This window comes from Rhinoderma darwinii, chromosome 4 (genome assembly GCF_050947455.1).
Source record: "Rhinoderma darwinii isolate aRhiDar2 chromosome 4, aRhiDar2.hap1, whole genome shotgun sequence".
Taxonomy (NCBI): domain Eukaryota; kingdom Metazoa; phylum Chordata; class Amphibia; order Anura; family Rhinodermatidae; genus Rhinoderma; species Rhinoderma darwinii.
This window is the reverse complement of record NC_134690.1, coordinates 100,377,990-100,403,041: the sequence shown is the minus strand read 5'-3', so window position 1 is coordinate 100,403,041 and position 25,052 is coordinate 100,377,990. Positions and strand designations below refer to the sequence as shown.

At 39.5% G+C, this 25,052-nt stretch overlaps 1 protein-coding gene and 1 long non-coding RNA gene across 3 annotated transcripts in view; one reads left to right on the top strand and one right to left on the bottom strand.

Annotated features, from left to right (window-relative positions):
• Nucleotides 1–25,052, top strand: part of SPSB4 (splA/ryanodine receptor domain and SOCS box containing 4) — a 153,269-nt gene that overhangs the window by 79,440 nt on the left and 48,777 nt on the right. The window lies entirely within an intron of this gene.
• The window catches only part of LOC142759346 (uncharacterized), a 50,267-nt gene that overhangs the window by 1,244 nt on the left and 23,971 nt on the right, over nucleotides 1–25,052 (bottom strand). The window lies entirely within an intron of this gene.

Sequence of the window (25,052 nt, the reverse complement as noted above, 5' to 3'; positions counted from 1 at the left end):
GCGTGGTAGACTACTACGCTATTCTGTCCTAAAAAAAACACATGCTGACATAACAGAGGTCAAACATAGTCAAAAGTATACTCTATTGGACTATGAATGGCCCATCAAAGTCAATGGATACACCGTAGAATAAGTCTGAATACCTTTTTTTGATATTCAAGCATATACACTCGGCAGAGAGCATAAACGTGATGTGAACAGGGCCTAAAACCAATTATACATTTCGGAATTGTTAATGTCGCAACAGTCACAAACTTTGCTTTTACTGTACTCTGTTCCTGGATGTGAATACAATTTATCTTCTTATGTCGATAATACTAATATTGATATACAGCTGAGACACTTAATATCTTTGTGTTGGCTTCCTATGTTGCTTATCGCATGGCATACTGCTGGTTGGTAAAGAATACCAGGAGCTGGACTTTGGAATCCATAGTCTAATGAATGTATTATTTTAAAGGTAACTGACAAGCAGGAATTACTAACAATAGCATTTTGTCGTTACTGTAACATGTTGGCACCTGAGTACCCTGGTACATCCCACTACCAAGCTACTACAAATGGTGTACTATATAAATCCACAGGAAGCGCCACACTTGCTTTTCACACAAATATATAAATAAGTCGCACACATGCACACCGCACAGTTTATGTCAGGTTTCTACATTGCACGCTGTGAATACACAAAGAACTCTGTGGTGGGGTAGGAACGTTAAGCAAGCCAGCAAAACCCTGTTATCTGTTCCTCAACATGAACCCCACACAGATTGCACAATGTTGTGGAGGCAGTGACCTGGTGCTTTTTATTTTTTACCTTTTTTTGCTTTTTGGCTTTTAGTTGAATTTCATTTGCCAGTAAACAAAATTCCTGAATGCCGCTGCACTGTGGAAAGTTAAGATTATTTTGTAGTTACTTTATTCTTAAGGATTGTGCTACTTTAGAGACGCCAACTTTTTATCCTCTGTTTGCTCTTGAACAAAATGTATTTCCACGTGTGTTTCTAGAAGGATTAGCGTTTCGCAGATTTTTTTTCATGGCTTTGAATTGATACCAGTCGAGGTGCCAGACTTTCTCATCCTAAAAGGGATCTTGAATTGTAATCAAGAATTGCTGCAGTAAAATAAAATTATCCAGATCTGATAACGCAATGTTGCTAGCCAGAAGACATATCTAGCTCCCAAAGATATGGAACATAGCAAAACATACACGGAGGGTTAATATTTAATGAACTGAAAGCCGGATATCATAGCTGTAATGAATCCTCACTGTGAACGGCGCCATGTACTCCTGTTAGACCTTCACAATTTACTGTGTTTGCATGCAGCATATACTATGTCATGTGTTCATTATGTGTTATGGGATTCTATTTAATATATACTTATGAACGCTGCTTTACATTTGGGTAGCTGCTTCATAAAGGGAAAGCAATTTAGGGCTCCAATTCCTTATCTTAGAGTTTCCATTCAGGTTATTGTAAAAGATACACCCAGCTTGGTTGCTGTAGATCTATTATTTATGCTGGAGCAGGGCTGGAAATAACCTGTCCTGTACCTGAATTATATCCTCAGGCCAGCAGAAAGGTTGATTGATTTAACAAGTGAATCATTTCATGGTTGTTTATGCTGCATTTTCAGTAATTTGAATGCTAATGTAGTTTATATTTGCGATGCCTGGAAGGCCGTCCTCAGCACGGTCTCATTTGACAGGCTTGGTTTGGTAGTGCAGAGATATGCCCTTTAATAATTGTATTAATAAACCCTTATGCCAGTCATAAAAGTACTCTATACAGCAGATACAGCGCCTAGAGAATTTATATCAATGGTGTACATACAGTGCAGTTTCCATGAGAAACGGGGGGCAGTTCATGCTAGATCCCCCTTTCTTATAGCCTGTGGGACTCTGCATAGGTTTGGCTAGAAGACTACAACCACTAGACAGTCCTGCCTGGGATGGCAGGGGGTAATGGCATGAACCAACCCCAGTAGAAACCCAATTTCTGTATGCTTTGCTATAGTACCCTCTCAATCTGGTGTTTTGGCAATTATTATTTTGGACAACTCCACTTGTGGGTTACCCTAGATCATTGGAGTTGGTGCTTGTACCCCCCGTAATCAGCTAATATCACTGCTGAATTGCTGAAAAGCAAAGCATTGGAGGGCACCTTGTGAAATTGGTTGGTGTCCTTTGTTTTTGATGTAAGCCTGCAACCCACCTAAGAGAGAACCATGCATTTTCAATAGATAGGGGTCTAATAAATGAGGCCCCCTTTATTAGCTAAGCATGCTATCATATAGCTTATATCAAGGGGCTGCTTAAAGCCTAAAAACAATAGGTTGTATTTGGTTGCTACGCAACAAGGAGAACTTTAAATTAGTGTATCTGAAACCTCCACAGAACTGAAGCTTTCTTTAATACCTTGGTCAAATAACTATTTTTCATATTTTTGCAGGCCGGACAATGTCAATTACAGATTAAAAAATAAATAAAATGCAGATTTTCTGTAGCAGCTTTTTTCTAGGGTCATAATTTGTATGTTGAACACATTTTTCATCATTCTTTCCGAACTAGAATCTGCAATGGTACGAGACAACTGTTTACAATTCATGTGCTTGCTTCTTTCTGAGATCATGTAAGCAGGTCTTTCTCCACCGTCTGTTTAATCCACTATCTCGCTGTAACATGTATAGCTGACAATATTTAAAAATAGATTCCACCTACTACTGAGTCGTTCCATTTGGTGTCCTTGTTTCACAATATACACATTCAAATATTTATACACATGGCTATAATGTGCTTTTTATTTTTATTAAATATATTTGAGATTGCATTTACGCATTCTGCAGTTGCACCTCGGCCCTTGTGCTTGAAGGGGGCCTAAAGACCTAAACAACATAGGTGGACATCAGTGTTATATATGACATATGACGTGCGGGGAATGGGAGTTTGAAATACAAATTTTGCATGTGGGCCCAAGAGCTTGTATATAACAAGGCAGAAGCAAAGTGTAATAGCTGGTGATATACCAGGTTTTCTAAGGTTAGTTAGAATAAATTCCGTTTTTGGTTGCGTTGAACTCTGTATCCCATTCGTTACTTAGCTTTCTACATAAGAATAAGCGGCAAACATTGCAATTCCACTACAGGATAAACTGGATATATACCCTATATAGTACAATGTCCTGATCTTGCTGTTAAACCCTTAAAGAGGCTCTGTCACCAGATCATAAGTTCCTCCTACATCTGGCCGTGTTTTTACTTTTGGCCAACTGGGCGTTGTGAAGAGAAGTGTATGACGCTGACCAATCAGTGACCAATCAGCGTCATACACTTCTCATTGTTCCAGCCCAGCTTCTTTCGCTGCATAATCACACTGTAACAATGGGCTGGAACAATGAGAAGTGTATGACGCTGATTGGTCACTGATTGGTCAGCGTCATTCACTTCTCTTCACAACGCCCAGTTGGTAAAAAGTAAAAACACGCCCAGTTGTCTATTAAGAAACTAATTAGCATAAATCTAAAATTGCTCATAACTTGCTAAAAAATGATCGTTTTTCAAAATAAAAAACACTGTTGTTATCTACTTTACAGCGCCGATCAGATTATGTAGGAGATATAGGAGATAGGGCACTTATAATCTGGTGACAGTCTCTTTAAACCACTAGTCCCAGTCCTTTATGAAGGTTTTATTTTTTGCTCAGTGATCTGGTGCAGTCCCTGGAGTATTAGCACATAGATACTGTTTCTGTATTCAGGTTTTAATGGAGTAATGCCAGAATATGCAGGAATGACATAGTCAGTAGGAAGTCAATACACCAGTTGTAGCTCCATTTAGATGTCTGTTTAGATGTGAATTTTTGTGTCTTATTTGTAGTTCTGTATTTTTATCTCCGGCTAAGTTTACATTTGCTCTAAAAGAGTGCATTCTATTTTAGCATATATATTCTATGTAATGTTCGATGGGGGATAAGTTATATTGCTAGTGCATAACATACACTTCCATTGCACTATAATAGTGTACACAGATTTTTTGCAATTATAATTTTTTTTACTATTACAATATTTATTCCTATGAAATGTATTGATAACTATATCTCTCAATTGGCGTGCTTAACAGTGATGCGGCCTTTGTCTCATGTATTAACAGTCTTACTGCCTATAGCAACCAATCAGATGCTTTCATCACTTTCAAAATAATGACTGAAAGCAGATTGTATTTTGTCATGGGCAATGCAAACATGTAAACATTTCCTATATATAATATATATTACTATATCTATTTCTCTAAAACATGGCATAAAACTTGAACCTGAACCATCCATAGACATTAATAGGACAGTGACAAGCATGGCTTAAGTATTAAGTATAGCACATTGAACCTCTTCTGGACTGGTCCTGTCTCAGACTGTTTACAAAATGCAGGACTTTGCTGCCATAGTTTATAGTTGGTGATAAAAACATGTCATGAGAATAGACCACCGCATCCTATGTATACTGAAAGTAGTGACAGACTGAGCAGAATATTCCTTAAGAGCCATTCTCCCATAGCTGCTAGAATGTGAGGGGCCAGGTATCACGGATATCTCCGTTCTCTCTCAGATGTCAGTGTTGTGTGACCTACAGCTGCATTGCATTAGTAGAGAACGTATCAGGGGATCTGGATTCACTCTATTAAAAGTGACTGATCGTATTAAAAGAGTTGTCTCAAATATTAAATTTTTTTTTATTTGGAATAATTTTCTAAATGTACTCCTGTGTCTAGACATTACTGTTACATACTTGTTATGGTGCACTACGTCCTCTTTTGAATGTCCACCTAGTGTGTCCACATGCTCAGTCCTTCCACCCGGATCCTCTTGTACATTGGCAGCGGAGTGATTCCTGCTCTTGCGTGGGAAGCCTATAAGAAACGGCACCAGCTTCTTCTCACCGGCACTGGCCACATTAGGTGGAGCATTTTATATAAAATGTTTCCAAATGTTTCCAAATGTTGTGTGATCTAACAGAGAAATTTAATATTTAATTGCGGGACAACCCCCTATATAGTTTCTATCGGTTCTTTGGTGAATTCTCCAGTTAGTTGAAATAAGTGAAATTCACAACTGATGGGGCATTTTGTAATTTTGGATACCCGCAGCACATCTTAAAATCCATCCCAAAAGGTGTGGATGGGACTTTACTTGAATGGGAAGTATTCTTTGCGTAGGAGTTTTGTACACCAAAAATACACATCTATTCCACAAGTTGCAAAATATATGGTAATTCCTATGGTTGCTACTAGTATCCATCATAAACCTATAGAGTGTTATGTCTGGCTAATAGATGGCAGGTGCTTTCAGCAGAATATAAGTGCCGTGTACAACAGCCTGTATTCTGTGAATGGACAGAGGAGAGGCTGTTGCTGTGCAAATTTCTGATTTTCACATTGTTATGTATGATTTAATAGTTTTTTGGCTCTGAAATTGTGAAAAAATTAAAGGATCAAAAATCTGGCAAATGATTTATCTGGTAACAATTTGGCATTTACCAATCAAATAATTACCATAGAGACCATGGTGTTAAACAAGGCTTCTCTTTCCTGTGCAGTATTATGGAGTAGGGTCTGCGAGGTATTCTCCATGCGGTCAATTGTGTTTGAGACACAGCCAAGAATTAAAGCTAGTATTCGTTGATTCACAATTCATTTTCTTCTCTCTGATCTGACTCATAAATGTACTAATGTTCAAAAATTTTCTGGATTTTATGAGTAACTTCCTTTGGTGTTCTCAGTTAACAGTTCTATGCCATGTCTGTAGTGGTCACTTTGTCATATTGGCTGATGTATTACAAAAGCAATCCAAAAGGATACATTGCATTTTGGCGGTTTTGGGGCATAGCTGCATGGAAAAAAAACCTTCGTTACATAGGTAATTTGGTCCATATGGTCATTCTGATTGTAAATGTTAAACTCTACCAAATAGTAGTACTTCAGGTGTGACCAAAATGCATTTGCCTACTATTGAATAGTTAGTAGGTTGATCAAAGCTATCAATCCATCAAGTTCAGCCTTGTATTCTTACAAACACCAGTTGATCAAGAGTAGGCAAAAAACATGACCGACCAATATGCAGAACAGTGGAAATGAAGGAAGCACATAAAGTTTTCAATTATAATTATCCTCATTGTAAAAATAATGCAGAAAAAAAACTGGACCAAAACTGCCCAGTGTAAACTGTGCCATAGGGCTCATGCACACTACAGTATTACGGCTTCATACAACCTCTAGAGTTGTAATATGGCATCCACAGACTTCTAAATCCATAGACTTCTAAGGGGCCCTACCGTACCTCTGTATACCTCTGATTTTTATTCTGTGGCAACAGACATTATCTTGCTGAATTCTGTATGAATTGGACAGATAAAAATAATGTATAACCTAAAAAAGAAGATGCCAGAAGACTAGAAGTATAAGAAATTGAAAAAATACTTTATTGAGGACAACATGTAGACGTACTGAGATAAAAAACGAATCCATAAACCAACAGGTTAAAAGGACATACAAGCCATGCAGCTCATGAAATAGGTAAATTGTATAAGTATAAATGCATGAAAAAATGCCTGGTTGTAGAGACTATCACTGTAAGCAATAACAAGTTAAATCCTGCCCAACACAGTTTAAATCAACATAGAATGGAAAAATACCAAATGAGATAATTGAATTAACAGGTATATGTGAAGATGGCAGAAAGTACACATTGCTAATGAATGAAACAGTATAGGAACAAATTGCGATAGTTAAACATACCCATGGTAAGTCCAGGACTAGATGCACAGCAAAATGTCCACCCCAATGCGCGTTTCGGCGCTAATACCTCTTTTGGGCTGCTCAGATCCATGCTGTGCTTTTCGGTTATATTAGAGATAAAAATAATGGTTGCTGGATTATAGATGTATTCTCTCCTAGAAGCATTGCTTCTAGGGCAGAATATTTCCGTAATACAGTCGTATGGAGGCACTGTACAATGTCACACAGAGTGTCTACGGCTTTGTAGTTCAGAGCCGCAGGGACTCCATGTGCCCCTGTACAGGTTCTCAGGCTCTCTGCACACAACTCTGCTGCGTGCATGAGGCTTTGGTCTTTGGCTAGGCTTAAATTACATCCAATCCAAGGTATATGAAATAATATGAAGGTCAAATATGAAAAGAAATGCTTGCAATAAAATTCTCTTATCCTGAAAATTCCTCTTTAAAAGTACAAAATAGCACAAGTTCAATAGAACAAGTAACAACTTTACCAAATTCTAATTGTATTACTAAATTAATGAGACCCTCCTGTGTCTCATTTTATTCTGTTTATTATTCTTGTAAGTTTTGTATAAGTTTATATTATTCTTATAAGATTTGTTCAAAGCACAGGAATATTACACAGCTGTGGTGGAAACAGCTCAAATCTTCGTAATAGTTTTTCCCAAGGACTACACAAGCGACACCGCGCCCTGAGCTCTCGTCTGCAATAAGTTTTTGATTATACCCTATGGGAGTAACATGCAAGGACAACCATGGTGTGCTAAGAATACCCTAGGAGAGCCCTGAAGTGAACTCAGCGGTAGGCAATGCAGTTACATAAATATATATATATATATATATATATATATATATATCCACACACACATATATATATACATATATATATATATATATATATATATATATATATATATTAACACATGCATATTACACCTACAGGAGCTTTTATGACATCACATTCTAAACCCATAGTCATTAATATGGAGTTAGTCCCCCCCATTGCAGCTAAAACCGCTTCCACTTAGTCAGACACTGATATTGGATGAGAGGGCCTGGCTTGCAGTCTTAGTTCTAGTCCATCCCAAAGGTGTTAGATGGCGTTGAGGTCAGCAGGGCTGCCATTGGAAATTTCCGGGCTCCATACAGCCAAGCAGTCTTGGCCCCCACCCCACACTCAATACTGAGGGGGTTAAGGGAGATGGAGCGGGGGTGAGAAGTGGCTCTGTGGGAAGGCAGGGTGGAGACAGTAGGTGGGCAGAGTCTCTGCTAGGGGTTAGGTGGAGAGACTAGGTGGCAGGGCTTTGTGGGGTAGAGGAGAGATTTAGAGGACGGAAAGTGGCAGGTGTGGGAATGGGGACAACCTAACAGGAGCTCTGTGGAGAGGCAGAAGAAACAGGTGGGTAGGTGTTCTGTGGGGGGGGGGGGGGAACAAGGGGAAACAGTGGGCATGCAGTCACTCCAAATAGCACAAAAATAAGTTTATTTAGAAATAGGCACACTACATAAACATGTTTAAAAACATTTAAAACAGCACATCATGCTGGACAAAATACAAAAGTGGGTTGCCACCCTGATAAGCGGCCAATAGAAATTACCCCCAAAATCACCTAAATCCTTCAACATGTATGGCTAATATAAAGGCATAAGAAATGTTGCATCAAACCGTAAGCATGGTTGCGACATGGATACCAAATAGTCTAAAGATGGGATGAAGGGTGTTTGAAATACACTTACCAAGTTGCAGTGCTGGCTACTGCTTCTGGCACCTGCAGACTCTAAGATCTTTCACCGCTACGGCACGCCTTGATGAAGTCTCTGCTTTCATCTCACACATGCCACACACATCACCAGAGTAAACCCCAGACCAGATGGCAAAACAAATTCAGTCCCCTAAATTAATTCAGACCCCAAAAGGGAGTGGAGACTATCTGCCAAGGGCTCTGTTGGGGTGATACTTAATTTACTACGAACGTGCTTTGACAGTTAACTGTGCAGGGTGTCTGCCCTGCATTAACCGTTGCCGATCAGCGGCCCATCACCGCTGATTTCGGCAGTTAACCCCTTAATTGCGGCGTTCGATTTTGAACGCCACAATTAAGGTGTTTAGCGCCGATCGGCAGCCCCCACATGAAATCACGGGGGCTGGCGATGGTACCCATGGCAACCGGACGCCAGACAATGGCTTCCGGGCTGCCATGTACAGAAGCCTATGAGGACCAGCCGGAGGGTGGTCGTCGTAGGCTTCCTGTCAGTGTGACTGTTACGTCACAATGACAGTTGGAATGCATTACACTACGTAGGTAGTGTAATGTATTCCAGCAGCGATCAGAGCTGCAAGTCTAAGTGTTCCCTAGTGGGACAAGTAAAAAAAAGAATACAAATGTTTAAAAAAAAAGTGTAAAAATAAAAGTTATAAGTGACATAAACTGCTTTTTTTTCCTATAATAAGTCTTTTATTATAGGAAAAAAAAGTACACATATTTGGTATCACCGCGTTCGTAACGACCCCAACTATAAAACTATAATATTATTTTTCCCGCCCGGTGAACACCGCAAAAAAAATAAACGAAAAACAATGCCAGAATCACTTTTTTGGTCACCACCCCTCCCAAAATATACAATAAAAAGTGATCAAAAAGTCGCATGTACGCCAAAATAGTACCGATACAAACTACCGTCCCGCAAAAAACAAGCCCTTACACAGCTTTTTTGACTGAAAAATAAAAAAGTTATGGCTCTCAAAATATGGTGACACAAAAAATAATTTATTTTCTAAATAAGTTATTTTATTGCGCAAACGCTGCAAAACATAAAAAAAACGATATACATATGGTATCGCCGTAAGCGTACCGACCCGCAGAATAAAATATAATGGTCATTTATAGCCCAGGGTAAACGCCGTAAAAAATAAATAAAAATCATTGTCAGAATTGATGGTTTTTGGTCACCTAGCTTGCTGAAAAATGGAATAAAAAGTGATCAACCAAATGGCATGTACCCCAAAATGGTAGCAATGAAAAGTACAGATTGTCCCGCAACAAATAAGCCCTCACGCAGCTCCAGTGGTGAAAAAATAAAAAAGTTCCGGCTCCCAGATTATGGCGATGCAAAATGTGCAGAGCGTTCCAAAAGGGGAAAGGATCGGGCGCCATTTATAAGTGCGACACTGGCCACATATCTGCGGATTATTATTTATTTACCCCATTATTATACCCTCTTATTATGCCCTGTTGTACCCTGCCCAGCCTACATATGCCCCCACATTATAAACTGAAATACCAGCAAAACGCCAGAGCTACTACCAAGAAAAATCTGCGCTCAAAAAGCCAAATGGCGCTCCCTCCCTCTGAGCCCTACAGCGTGCCCAAACAGCCGTTTACGTCCACCGATATGGCATCGCCATACCCGGGAGAACCCGGTTAATATTTTATGAGGTATTTGTGGCACAAACTGGGCACAACATATAGTGCACTAAAATGGCACATCAGTGGAAAATTTTAATTTTCACTCTGCACCATCCGCTGCGCATTAATCCCTTTGCGCACCATGACTTAATAGCATGTCGTGGTGTGGGGGGTGATATATGGAGCGTCTCACGCGCTGAGCCCGCGCCATACGATGCGGGTGTCAGCTGTGTATTACAGCTGATACCAAGGACTAACGGACAGAAACAGCGAAACAGACAGAAACAGCGATCACGCTGTTACAGGAGCCTGTAAAAATCACAATATACTGCAATACATTAGTATTGCAGTGTATTCTACCAGTGATCTAACGATTGCTGGTTCAAGTCTCCTAGGGGGACTAATAAAATATGTAAAAACAAAAGTAAATAGTTATTATTAGTGGAAAAAATTCAATAAATATTTAAAGTCCAAAAAGAAACCCTTTTCACATTTTTTCTCTAAAGTAATTTAAAAAAATAAAATAAATACACAAAATTGGTATCGCTGCATCCGTAAAAGTCCAAGCTATTACAATATACCATTATTGAACTCGCACGGTGAACGCCGTGAAAAATAAAGAATTTTAAACTGCAAAATCGCAGTTTTTTGGTCACCTTGGCTCTACCAAAAAATGTAATAAAAAGTGCTCAAAAAGTCTTATGTACCAAAAAAATGGTACCAATAAAACTACAGCTCGTTCCGCAAAACATAAGTCCTCACACCACTCTATTGACGGAAAAATAAAAAAGTTGTGGCTCTCGGAAAGCGAGGAGGAAAAACGAAAAAGAAAAAGCAAAACATGGATCAGTTCGGAAAGGGTTAATTACTTTCTAATGAAAAACATTTATGACCACATGTGGGGTATAGCCGTACTCTGGAGAAATTGCTTTACAAATGTTGGGGTGCATTTTCTCCTTTATCCTTTGTGAAATTGAAAAAATGCAACATTTTAGTGGAAATAATGTTGATATTAATTTTCACAGACTAATTCTAATAAATTCTGCAAAAGACGTGTGGGGCCTAAATGCTCACTATACCCCTAGATAGATTCCTTAAGTGGTGTAGTTTCCCAAATGGGGTTACTTTTGGGGGGCTTCCACTGTTTTGGTCCCTCGGGGGCTTTGCAAATTCGACATGACACCCAAAAACTATTCCAGCTAAATTTGAGCTCCAAAAGCCAAATAGCGCTCCTTCCCTTCTAAGCCCCGGTGTTACCACATATGGGGTATTTACGTAATCAGGAGAAATTGTTTTACAAATGTTGGGGTGCTTTTTCTCCTTTATTCCTTGTAAAAATTTAAAATTTCTAAGTTCTTACAGAAAAAAAGTAGATTTTTACCTTTACAGACTTAATTCCAATGAATTCAGCAAAACAACTGTGGTGTCAAAATGCTAACTTTAACCCTAGAAAAATTCCTTGAGGGTTGTAGTTTCCAAAATGGGGTCACTATTGGGGGGTTTCCACGGTTTTCATACCTCCAGTGCATTGCAAACGCGACACGGCACTGAAAACTATTCCAGCAAAATCAGAAATCCAAAATCCAAATGGTGCTCCTTCTTTTCTGAGGCCTGCTGTGGGTCCAAACAGCAGTTTATTACCACATATGGGGTATTGCTATAATCGGAAGAAATTGCTTTACATATGTTGGGGTGTTTTTTCTACTTTATTTCTTGTAAAAATTTACGATTTCTAAGTTTTTTCACAAAAAAAGTAGATTTTCATCTTCACATACTAATTCAAATAAATTTAGCAAAAAAAACTGGGTTCAAAATGCTAACTATACCCATAGATAAATTCCTTGAGGGTTATACTGTTTTGGTACCAGAAGACCTCTTCAAACCTGACATGGTGCCTAAAATATATACTAAAAAAAGGAGGCCCCAAAATCCACTAGGTGCTACTTGGCTTCTGAGGCCGGTGTTTCAGTCCATTACCGCACTAGGACCACAAGTGGGATATTTCTAAAAACTGCAGAATCTGGGCAATAAATATTGAGTTGCATTTCTTGGGTAAAACCTTCTTTGGTACAGAAAAAATGTATTACAAATGAATTTTCGAGAAAAAAAATGAAATTTGTACATTTCACCTCTACTTTGCTTTAATTCCTGTGAAACGTCTAAAGCGTTAAAACACTTTATGAATGCTGTTTTGAATACTTTGAGGGGTGCAGTTTTCAAAATGGGGTGATTTATGGGGACTTTCTAATATATAAGGCCCTCAAAGCCACTTCAGAACTGAACTGGTCCCTGAAAACAGGCTTTTGAAATTTTCTTGAAAATATGAGAAATTGCTGCTAAAGTTCTAAGCCTTGTAACGTCCTAGAAAAATAAAAGAATGTTCAAAAAACTATGCAAACATAAAGTAGACATATGGGAAATATAAACTAGTAAGTATTTTGTGTGGTATTATTATCTGTCTTACAAGCAAATACATTTAAATTTAGAAAAATGCAAATTTTTGCTAATTTTCTATAAATCTTGGTGTTTTTTACAAATAAATATTGAATTTATCGACCAAATTTTTTCCCTAACATAAAGTACAATATGTCACGAGAAAACATTCTCAGAATCACTTGGATAGGTAAAAGCATTCCGGAGTTATTACCACATAAAGTGACACATGTCAGATTTGAAAAATCGGCTTCGTCCTGAAGGCCAAAACAGGCTCAGTCCTGAAGGGGTTAAGGAGCCTAGGCCAATGCCTGAAAAACAACAACAAAGCGTTATCCTAAACCAAACTTTACAGTTGATACAATGCAGATACAATGCAGATAACATTCTCCTGGTATTCGCCAAACCATCAGACTGCCAGATAGAGAAGCGTGATTCATCACTCCACAGAACACGAGTCCAGTGGCAACTAAGGCCCTTTTACACAGGACGATTATCGGGCATTCATAGAACGCTTGTTGCTGACAATTGCCCTGTGTAAACAGGACAGTGATCAGCAGATGAATGAGCAAACGCTCCCTCATCTGCTGATCGTATCGTTATAAAAAAGTTAAATATTATTGTTGTCGGAAACTCATCTCCCTGTGTAAACAGGGAGACGCGCTGCCGACATGATAATAATGTGTGGGAACAAGCAATCGGGGTAACGACCGCTCGTCCCCATCCATAGCTCCGTGTGACAAGAGCAAACGAGCAGCGATCAACGATGTCTCGTCAATTGGCGCTCGCTGCACCGGCCGAATATTAGCTGGTGTAAAAGGGCCTTTACACCAATCCATCCGACGATTGGCATTGTCCTTGGTGATGTAAGTCTTGCATGCAGCTGCTCGGCCATGGAAACCCATGCCATGAAGCTCCCTGCGCACAGTTTTTGTGCTGATATAAATACCAGAGGAGGTTTGGAACTCTGCAGAAATTGAGTCAGCAGAGCCTTGGCGACTTTTATGCACTATGCGCCCCAGCGATCCCGTTCTGTAACTTTACGTGCACTGCATTTCAGGAACTGACTTGTTCCAACGGTGACGTCCTATTACAGTGCCACGCTCAAATTTTGTGAGCTCTTTACACTGACCCATTTTTTTCACAAATGTTGTAAAGGCAGACTATAGATTCTATACATCTGAATGGAGTTTGCCGATCTCCATGCACATGCTACATATTCAACCCCATTCAGATTTATGTTTTTTCAGTGATATCAGAAACTGCCACGAAAACTGCATGTGTGATTCCAGCCTTATGCCTGTGTGTCTCCGAGGAAAAGTGCACGTCCTTTCTAATAACAGTAACAGCATTTTATTCCAATGATATTTTTTTCATCTTGTATTGGTGCTCCCTACAGACGGAAATGACTATGAATTTGCTGTAATGTCAACATTACTGTGTCCTCTCTCTAAAGTGCAGTCTGAAAATGTCAGTGATATTAGAGTACAGAGCAGCAGGACAATAGGCTGTTACCATCACCTATTATTTTAATGTGCATTTTGTTTCTCCAGCTCCATAACAAAACCATCTTCAGTATCAAAACTGTCTTGGCATGCAGTCAATGGTGGTTGAAAGTAGTTCAATCGTTGTTGCCTTCACGGGATGAGGTTTAATGTGGTAAAATTTATAATAAGTTAATTTATGGGTAACGAAGATTTCAGGAATTTGCAAGGTCATGACACTGATATGGCACGACATCAATGGGCATCATTTGTCCTGCAGAACTGCCATGTTCTTGATATTTAATGCTTGCGAGTTTGTATAATTTATGATAAAATTAGAAAATGTATTTTCAGTGTATTAGACTTTATAATATTTGATTACATTTTACCTGTCTTTCCTGACTTTAAAAGATAGAAGATTAACAGTCGGCTTATATATGATCTAGACCATCCCCTTCCAGAATAAAGACTCAAACTACTGTTGTGGTAAAAGGCTACTGTGCAACGTTGGAACTGCTTTATAAACTTAACCCCTTAACTGATTTTTCTCAAGCCTCCCTACTTTTACCCCAGTCAAGCCACATTATGCTACGGGTTTGCCCCGCTCCAGTGCTCTCCATTTTAGTGCAAAATCTATTTAAAACATAGATTCAATATCTTATGACCCTTTACATAGAAAACTGCATTCACAATTCCAAAGGCTGCTGAATCCAAATCTCCCAGCATGTCCTACTTGTTCAGTGTCTTTACATAGCTTGATCTGGTTATTTATATGCCAGTCATTGTACGGTACTCGCATGTACAAAACTTTTACTCTTCCAGAGGGCACTACAACAAATGATATCACCTTATAGGGGCTCAGCCAAGTTTTAGGGTTGCGTCTTTTGATTGCCAACTGTTCAATAGCGTTCATATTTCATAAAATCCAAATTTAGTATGCTGGCCATAAACAATGCATTGATGTGAAAATAAGGGCAGAAGTAATACTATTTTTCAATTTGAAGACGGCGTTGTCGATAAGAAATATCTAAAGATCTTAATGTACAAATTGTCATATACTGTGTATTCCTATGTTTGCTTATTGTTAAAGACAATGGTTCAATAGTCCTGTCTGCCGTTAACAGGTCATCAGGATTGTAAGATAAATAATGGTTAACTATAATCCGATATCTCACTAACATGAATATGGCGAGCGTTGAGTCGTTGCTTATAGACCTTTTAATAGCATGTCATAGTTTGACACCAGGTAGTAATAATAATAAGATGCATTTTTCATACACAAAGCTTTTTACAAATGTACAGGGGGCATCTAATGATATATTAATAGCACTAAGTTGTCTGGAAGGGCTAGATCTCTTACAAATGAAGTGCGTGACCTGTGATTATATTAGTCTTGTGCATAGTAAAGATTTACAGATTTAATGAAGGAAGGGCACTGGAGCATCCTTTCTAAATTTTCTGAAATTACTTCCAGGAATTTCCATTGTGCACCAGCTGCCAGTTCATTTGCACTTCAAACCAGTCAAGTGTGGCCTGTGGCATAATTTAGTATTACTTGCAATTCCCCTGGAATATAACATACCAAGAACAGGTAAAATTCTAATTGATTCAGAATAGTAACTGATTTAATTTTTTATAGATGTTTGTATCTTAAAGTGAATGGGTATTGTAAGATGCAGTTTGTAGCCTGCCCACCCCTCAAAAATTAATGTGGTTGTCCGATCAGGACAACCCCTGCCCATATGCACTATTTTGGTTTATTGATGTCAAAGAGGGGCGTCCCCCGCTCAGGACCACCCTGTATAAGCCAGAGTGGAGACCCGCTAAAAAGCAGAAAGTCTTACTCTGCCGGAATCGCGTCATTCATTTATCACTACATTCGATCAGGTGATGTCAACAATAATATCAGCTGTTTGACAGGGGGTCTCGGGAGCTGAATGCCGTGGCAGCTCCAATATTAAAAAGGTTGTACTGCTCAAGTGTCAAGGTTTACAGAGCATACTTTGTGAGTGCTACTACTAGCAACTATTCAACTATGGAAAAATGGCATCAGATTGGCGTCTGCTGCATATATGGGACCTATAAAGTGGTGTCCTCTGTTTTCGCTATTGTTTTAAGATGTGTGACATTTACTGCCATTGGTGAAGTTAAAAAGGTTTTACCATAATCATTATTTATCACCTATCCACAGGATAGATGATAAATATCTGATCGGTGGGAGTCCAACCACTGGGACCCCCACCGATCACGAGAAGGGGCTTACCTTGCCATTCAAGGGGGCCCTGAAGTAATGGAGCAGTAGTGCGCATGCTCGACTACCTCTCCATTCATTTCTATGGGGCTGCCGAGCACCATATTCGGCAGCCCTATAGAAATGAATAAAGCGGTGGCCAAGAATGAACACTACTGCTTTATTCCTATGGGGCTCCCAGGAATGGCAAAGTAAGCCCATTCTTGTGATCAGTGGGGGTCCCAGTGGTCGGACCCCCACCGATTAGATATTTATCACCTATCCTGCGAATAGATGATAAATAAACTTTATGGGAAAACCCCTTTATGTGTCCCATAGAACTAGAACATTTATAACATTTATATGTTGCATATACCTTGCTCGGTTTCTTTAGATGGCTCTCATATATTACAGGTTTCACAATTTTGCAAGTAAGATAAAATACTCCTTCCAATATGGTTTCAGTTATTTGAATTATGGATGAAGAGCTTCTCATACAAGCAGCAGTATTGGGTTTGACCGGGTATGTAGGTTGCTTTATGTTTTACAGGTTGCACTCTGTAAATAGAAAGTCATGCATGGCTTCACAATTCTGTTCATTGAAGTACTGTCATTGTGTCATTAGTGTTCAATATGGACTGACAGAAGCTTTCCAGTCTTTCAGTCTTTGACCTTATTCCTTTTTAGTGTTCTACCAACATTGCAAACATTAGAATTCAGAGAGTGAAGTCCAGGAAGGTAAATCCCGCTGTCTTTGCATTACGATAAACTGCTTTATATTACAACTACTACAACATGTGGTTCATTTTAAAACAAGAAACAAGGGCAGGGATAAGAAGCTCCCTGAATTTTCAGAGTGACGTCCAAATTTCTCTGCATAGCACCTCCATTCTGTCAAGCCCCATGCTTTTTGTGGTCTGATAATCATGGCTGGCCTTTGGAAATAAGTATTGAGAGGAGGGAAAACCAGGATGGAACATGATTCTGGATTTGTGGATCGACCTAATGATCTGATTTTCTCATTTTTGCTTTTTAAAAGCCCTCAAAATCTTTTTTAGGGTGAACTTATACAAACAAGCTTTTAATGGCATTCATAGAAATAAACATTCATATACAATAGCAATAGTACAGAGAAAGTAAAAGGAACACTACAGGTAAAACATATAGTCTGTGCTATGTCTTGTGCGGGGCTTGAGTGGGCGGTGCTTGACACAAGAATTCAAAGAAAATCAAAAAGGGAATCCCTCTGTTATTCACCACCCCATCAGACCCTGCGCTAGGCATAGAATTTCCTAATACATTGCTATTAGTAGAATCACTTTTATGATTTGTTTTATGACAGTCTGTGGCTAATGTCAAACATTAGTCTGTATATTGCTGATGGACTCCAACGGAAAGTACGGTAATTTTATTTCCTCATTACTACCCTGCTCTATTATCATAGTGCTTCTGCTCACGGATAGGTATTCCAATAATAGAAGTATATTTCCCAAATTTACATATGGGTAGTTTACTATTGGATCATTAAAGATAAATTATTCTTTAAAGGGGTTTTCTGGGAATTTACCATGATAGCTTATTCTTAGATTAGGCCATCATTTTGAAATCAATATGAGTTCCACCCCCAGGACCTTTATGATCATGGCTATTACCTTGAAAAAGTCTGAGTCTGTAGATTGTGGGGTCCATGGGGGACGGGTCCTAGGGACAGGCTATCATTGTATATTGCCAGAAATCTCCTGTAACATATTTATATTATCACATAAATTGCACTGCGCAGCAAAATATTGCTGCAGTATCAAACTGGGCAGAGGCTTACTGCAGAATCCTTCAATTGCGCAATACCCCAACCCCTTTATAAATTTTAGACTGCCTTATTTCTAATACCAAGTCTTTTTCCAATTGTGAAACAATGAAATACCAATAATAGGATTTCCAGTTTAGTATGGGTGGTAAAGGACAGGTAGAAAGTACAGCCTTTTCATTTGCAAATACTGTGTCAAAATAGGCAATTGAGTTGTTTTTCTGGTTCTCGAAAAGGCTACTGAAGTTTTAAATGTGGGTGGCAGAGCTTTGTATTTGCACACCAGGAAGGCTAATCGAATTCCATGCTTCATAGTTTTGCTAACCACATAAGGATCAGTTGGTTTCAAAGGCTATTATCCTTCCATTCTTTCCTCCGGAAAGCGTGCCTCAAATATCTGAAAAGTTTGTGTGAGTTTAGTCTGTCTCAGGCTCAACTTTGATTACATGAACTGGGTTGCAGGGTCTACAGGAAGAAGTTCACTTTTTATGTGGTAGTAAATTATTTTCCAACATTGCACTAAACTTCCAGCCTTTAGGTCATAAAAATATTTGATATATGGACAACACAAAAAAAATCTTTAGATTTCTCTTTAGTTTTTCTTACAAAACAAAAAGAAATGTTATACTGTTCACCAGATGAAGCAGATCTTTGTAAGCAGTTTCAGACAGATAATGGGCTCGACTGAACCAGTTGTATGAAATATTCTTAAAAGGGCAAAATTACTAAAACTAGGCTTCTCCTATGGGGAAAACTGGAAGAGACAACTATAGCAACCAATCAGATTCCAGTATCACGTTCTCTTATTCATAAGACCCCTGGAAAAATGGAGACCTCCTGGAAAAGCGGGCTATTCTCCCATGCAGGAGCCTCCTCTTGTTGCCTATGCTACTGACTTAGGAGTATGTAGTGCGGACAGTCAGAGGAGGCACTCAGCAAAGACCCCCTGAGCGCAGTGAATAACCTTCCGAACCCTATTGCTGGCGTCGCTTGAATGGACATCGAATTCTTAAGCAGACTATTTTGTTAAAACACAGGGACTGATGATGCCAGTAGTACGGCACAGGACCTCTGAGGCCACTGATTGGCTGCAGCAGTCAGGTTCAGCCATTGCACGTCATCTCTGGCAGCTTGTAAACAAAGACCAGCAGAAGCTCTCTGGAGCATTTGCGCTGGATCGGCAGGGATTCGTGTTTTTTGTTATTTTAAAACCGTTATGTATCTTTTTTTTTTAACAATCGATCAACCCCTTTAAGTGTCTCCACAACTCTAATAAATACCACAAAGTGCACAAGACATAATGTAGAAATCTGTGTTTTTATACAGAGCAAATTTCTACTCTGTCACTCCTGCCATATAAAAGAGTTGTTTGACAAACATTTTTTTACTGCATGTATTGATTTGTGGCCGTGGTCTGCTTCACTCCTGTAATACAGATTAAAGTATGTGTCCTGTCTAGAATTCCCGTAATTTGAAACTATAGTGCAAAAATGAATGCTCATGTCATCTGATATAGGCTCAAGAAAACATATACAGGAATCTCTCCGGCATGTTCTGTTAACCTGAAGTCATCAGGTGTAACATCATAAAGAAATAATTACAAGGATTTTTACTGGAAAAAAAAGAGGATCGTCTCCCAGCAAGCAGTGACATTTCAGTGTAATGCAGAAACGTAACATTTTTTATATATTATTATCATATAGTACTTACGGATTCTACAATGCACTGTTTGAAACTTAAGTACTGAAGTATAACATATGTTCCTATATACTGTTTAGGACATGTAGACTCTGTATCGATGATGTTCTTTCAGAACTGACCCCATGGTATTGCTGGGCAGGATCACTAACTGCTGCGCCACCATTTCAACTCCACCCTGCTGGACCAGTGGCAATATACAAGTACAGTGAAATTGCAACCATGTAGTGCAAGATAGTACAGAACTCCCACTGGACCAGCATGTGTTTAAACATGGATGTGTGGAATTGAACACTTGAGTGAATGACAATTGGACACTGAATTTTTGTCTCCTTTGCATGGTTTGTATGTTCTCCCCTTGTGTGCGTGGGATTTTTCCGGATACTCCGGTTTCCTCCCACACACAAAAAACACTGAAAAAAACGAAATTGTCTCAAGCGTCTATGTATGTGGGAGATTGGAAAGTTAGTGAATTTTGTGAGCTCCATTGGGAACGGGGAGTAAAGTGAGTGGTGAAAATCTCTGTACATCACTGCAGAACTTGTTGGTGCTTTATAAGCAACAGTAAATGACTAAATACTTTCAAGTATTCAGGACTATAAGGCTACAATGCATTTGGAAAGTCTTCAGACCCTTTTAATTGTTTCACATATTGTTATGTTGAGGCCTTGTGCTAAAATAAAAAAAATCAAGTCCCCCCCCCATCATTCTGCACTCAATGACAAATTGAAAACAGAATGTTAGTAATTTTTGCTCATTTATTAAAAAGGAAAAACGAAAATATTGCATTGACATAAGTATTCAGACCCTTTTCTCAGTACTTAGTTGAAGCACCTTTGGCAGCGATAACAGCCCCCCAGTCTTCTTGGGTATGATGCCACAAGGTTTGCGCACCTGGATTTGGGGATTTTCTGCCGTTCCTCTTGGCAGATCCTCTCAAGCTCTGTCAGGTTGGATGGGGATCATCGGTGGACAGTTATTTTCAGGTCTCTCCAGAGATGTTCAATTGGGTTCAAGTCAGGGCTCTGGCTGGGCCACTCAAGGAAATTCACAGAGTTGTCCCTAAGTCACTCCTGTGTTTTGGCTGTGTGCTTAGGGTCATTGTCTTGTTGGAAACTGAACCTTAGTCCCAGTCTGAGGTTCAAAGCACTCTGGATCAGGTTTTCATTAAGAATATCTCTGTACTTTGCTCCATTCATCTTTCCCTCAACCCTGACCAGTCTCCCTGTCACAACCGCTGAAAAACACCCCCACCACATGCTGCCACCGCCATGCTTCACTGTAGGAAAAGTATTGGGCAGGTGATGAGCAGTGCCTGGTTTCCTCCAGACATGATGCTTAGAGATGAGGCCAAAAATTATAATCTTGGTTTCATCAGACCACAGAATCTTGCTTCTCACAGTCTGGGTCCTTTAGGTGCTTTTTCGCAAACTCAATGCGGCTTTCATGTATCGTTTACTGAGGCTGAGGCTTCTTTTTGGCCACTCTGCCATAAAGTCCACATTGGTAGAGTGCTGCAGTGAAGTTTGACTTTTGTCTGGTGCCTTATAAACACACTAGGGAAGAAAGATGTCAGAGGAGAGCAAATATAACAAGAAACAGACCATGACCGGTTAGATAAACTGATATTTCCTTACACAAGCAGATAGATTGCCTATCATATCCAATCAAGTGAATTTACCACAGGTGGACTCCAATCAAGGTGTAGAAACATTTCAAAAATGATCTAGAGAAATGGGAGGCCCCCAGAGATAAATTTCCAGTGTCATAGCAAAGGGTCCGAATAATTATGCCCATGCGGAAAAAAAATATTTTTGCAATGTTTTCAGTTTGTCATTATGGCCTCAACATAACAAAGTGTGAAAAAAGAGAAAGGGTCTGAAGACTGCGAATGCACTATATAAAAAGAAGTGAAGTGCCTCCTCATTTTTGGTGTACTGAACAAGTACAAAAACTGGATCTCAAGTCTTTCAGATAAGAGTGCAGGTGTTTCCGGGAAACCGCATAATGTTTAATGACCTTTTTTTTTTTTTTTTTGCAATACAGTCAGCATATTTCTTAGTTGCCATTGGTGGTGAAGATGATAAAGTAAAGTTTGACCTTTGTCGGGTGCCTTATAAACACACTAGGGAAGAAAGATGTCTGAGGAGAGCAAATATAACAAGAAACAGACCATGACCGGTTAGATGAACTGATATTTCCTTACACAAGCAGATAGATTGCCTATCTTGTCCTGCAAACATCTGGAAAGATATTGTCTGTCTGCGTGTCATTGGATGTGTATGTTGAAAGCACTACATATCTGTGGATGGGAATACGATGTTCTTCAAATTCCTAATAGGACAAAACAAGAATATAATTTAGTGTGTATACTATCAGTTCTTTAAGTCTAGAATGTTGTAGGCATCTCCTTGCATCTGGTATGATGGAAAGCTCTAGAGACCTTATTAAAGTGAGCAAAATGCTAAAAGTTATTTAATCAAAATGTATCACTTAAGCTGAACTTATCCCCTGTTATATCCAAATACTCATTACTGTGAAAATATTTCTTAGCGTAGAAAAGAGAGTTTAATTATGGGTACGTCATATAAGTTAACAATTTATTGCATGATGAGAATGTGGAAGAATACAATATAGAGCTATCTAATATTTCTATGGTTAATGAAGGTAATTTATAAATGGTAATAAGGACAAAGACGTACGTACTATAGAGACAGCCCATGCGGCTTGGAGGGAGAGAGGGCACAGTCATGGTGGATCCCATCCACCTTTACTATTGGGTAGTGAGAAGCTTTGAAGGACACATTTCTCCATGACACCTTTCACTGAAAAGTTAGCAAACAAGTTATGGGGGAATCAGTACATGGGTTCATTGAAAGGGGATGGGGAGGGCAAAACAAGTATTAAGTCCTCCTATCCTGGCTGGCATGCATTAAAGGATACATCCTTTATTCTATGTACACCCCTAAATATATATTTACACTCATTTTGTAATAAAACATTCCTAAATGTTTCCCTAGGATATATATAGATATATATAGAGAAACAAAAAAGCTTGAGAAAGGCTCTATGGTAGAGCTGAAACGTTGCTGTTTTGACTGATGGAATAAAGCACATTTTTCTATTTTTGCTACATTTCGGGAGTGCTGCCTGATTCTGGGAATATATATATATATATATACATACACACACACACACACACAAAACAGCTCTTGGGACAGCTATGTGGCCCATTGAGATGGTGGGCCTCAGTTCTGGTCACATCGATCTTATTACTATTATATGTTGAGAACCTGAACAAGTCTCCATTTTCTAAAGGCACCTTTATATTAGTAAACAAGGTTGGGGGACTGGCCTTCCTCAAGGGATGGAAAGGGGAAAGCCATCCTGTCCCTGGATATAATTGTGGGGGCACCAAGAGGGAACCCATTTGTATTTTTTCTACAGTGTTTTCTCTCCATTATGCGCTTCCCCATTTTATGAAAAACCAATCTTTATTCAAGTTATTCTCTTTAATGAATTGATATATTTTCATGTTAATCTTAATAAATGATCTACAAGTTATTAGTTATTGAGCTGTATTTAATATTATTTGCCATCATTTTTCAGTGTGATTTTTTTTCTGAGCTGTTTAAAGATGATAAACAGATAATCCCAAGGCCGGCGTCAGTACCCAACAAGGTCGGGCAGATGTCGGGGCCCACTGGAGGCAGGTGGGCCCACTGCTGCTCTCTGTTCTGAATTTATCTCATGGGTATGCACAGGACAGTAGTATAAACTAGAACATGATGTATGGGAGGCTGAAACACTAAGGCCCTGTCCTGTTCACATAACTTTTTTGTTTACTTTTAGTGTGTACAATCGGGAAAGTTCCCAAAGTTCATACTAAATGTGTTCTTAGGACTTCACTGTCAGACGGAGGCCAAAACAGTGCTCCTTTGGCCTCTGTCTGGCCAGTATACTTTTTAAAATAGTAGCCTATGGGTGATAAATGCCACTATATGTTTAACAGATGTCATTAGCTTTTTAATAGCTTTTCATGATGTATCTGTTAAACGGATGCCATTATAGCCTAAGGGTCAGTTCACACCGAGTTTTTTCACACGTTTTTTGATGCCAAAAACGCACCTAAAAATGGCCAAAAATGTCTCCCATTGATTCCAATGGGAGGTGGAGGCGTTTTTTCCCCGCGAGCGGAAAAAACGGCTCGCGGGAAAAAGGGATATGCCCTATCTTTGGGCGTTTACATCTCTGACCTCCCATTGTCATCAGCGGGAAGCAAAGAAAGCGTATTTCGCAGCATTTTTTGCCCGCGGCGCTCAATTGCCGCAGGCAAAAATCGGCGTGCAGGCAGAGCAAAATCTGCCTCAATATTCCAAACTAAATTTTGAGGCAAATTTTCTTCCTGCAAAAAACTCTGTGTGAACCCAGCCTAAGGGTATGTGCACACACACTAATTACGTCCGTAATTGACGGACGTATTTCGGCTGCAAGTACCGGACCGAACACAGTGCAGGGAGCCGGGCTCCTAGCATCATAGTTATGTACGACGCTAGGAGTCCCTGCCTCGCTGCAGGACAACTGTCCCGTACTGTAATCATGTTTTCAGTACGAGACAGTTGTCCTGCAGCGAGGCAGGGACTCCTAGCATCGTACATAAGTATGATGCTAGGAGCCCGGCTCCCTGCACTGTGTTCGGTCCGGTACTTGCGGCCGAAATACGTCCGTCAATTACGGACGTAATTAGTGTGTGTGCACATACCCTAACAGTTTCATCTGTCACTCATAGGCTATAATGAAATCCGTTTAACGGATACGTTATGAAATAGTCATGAGAGTTCATGACGTATCCGTTAAACGTATCCCATAATAGTCTATGGGTGACGAATTCCACTGTTTCGTCAGAAGCTTTTTTTAGCATATATGTCAAACGTTGGCCAAAAAATGTGATGTGAATAGGGACTGAGGCCGGGTTTACACATGCGTGTGCAGCGTTTTGCGTGCGCAAAAGGCACTTAACAGCTCCGTGAGTCAGCCACGTATGATGCGCGGCTGTGTGATTTTCGCGCAGCCGCCATCATTATGACACTCCTTTGGATGTTTGTAAACAGAAAAGCATGTGGTGCTTTTCTGTTTTCATTCATCCTTTTCACAGCTGTTGCGCGAATCATGCGCATCCCACGGAAGTGCTTCTGTGTGGCATGCGTGATTTTC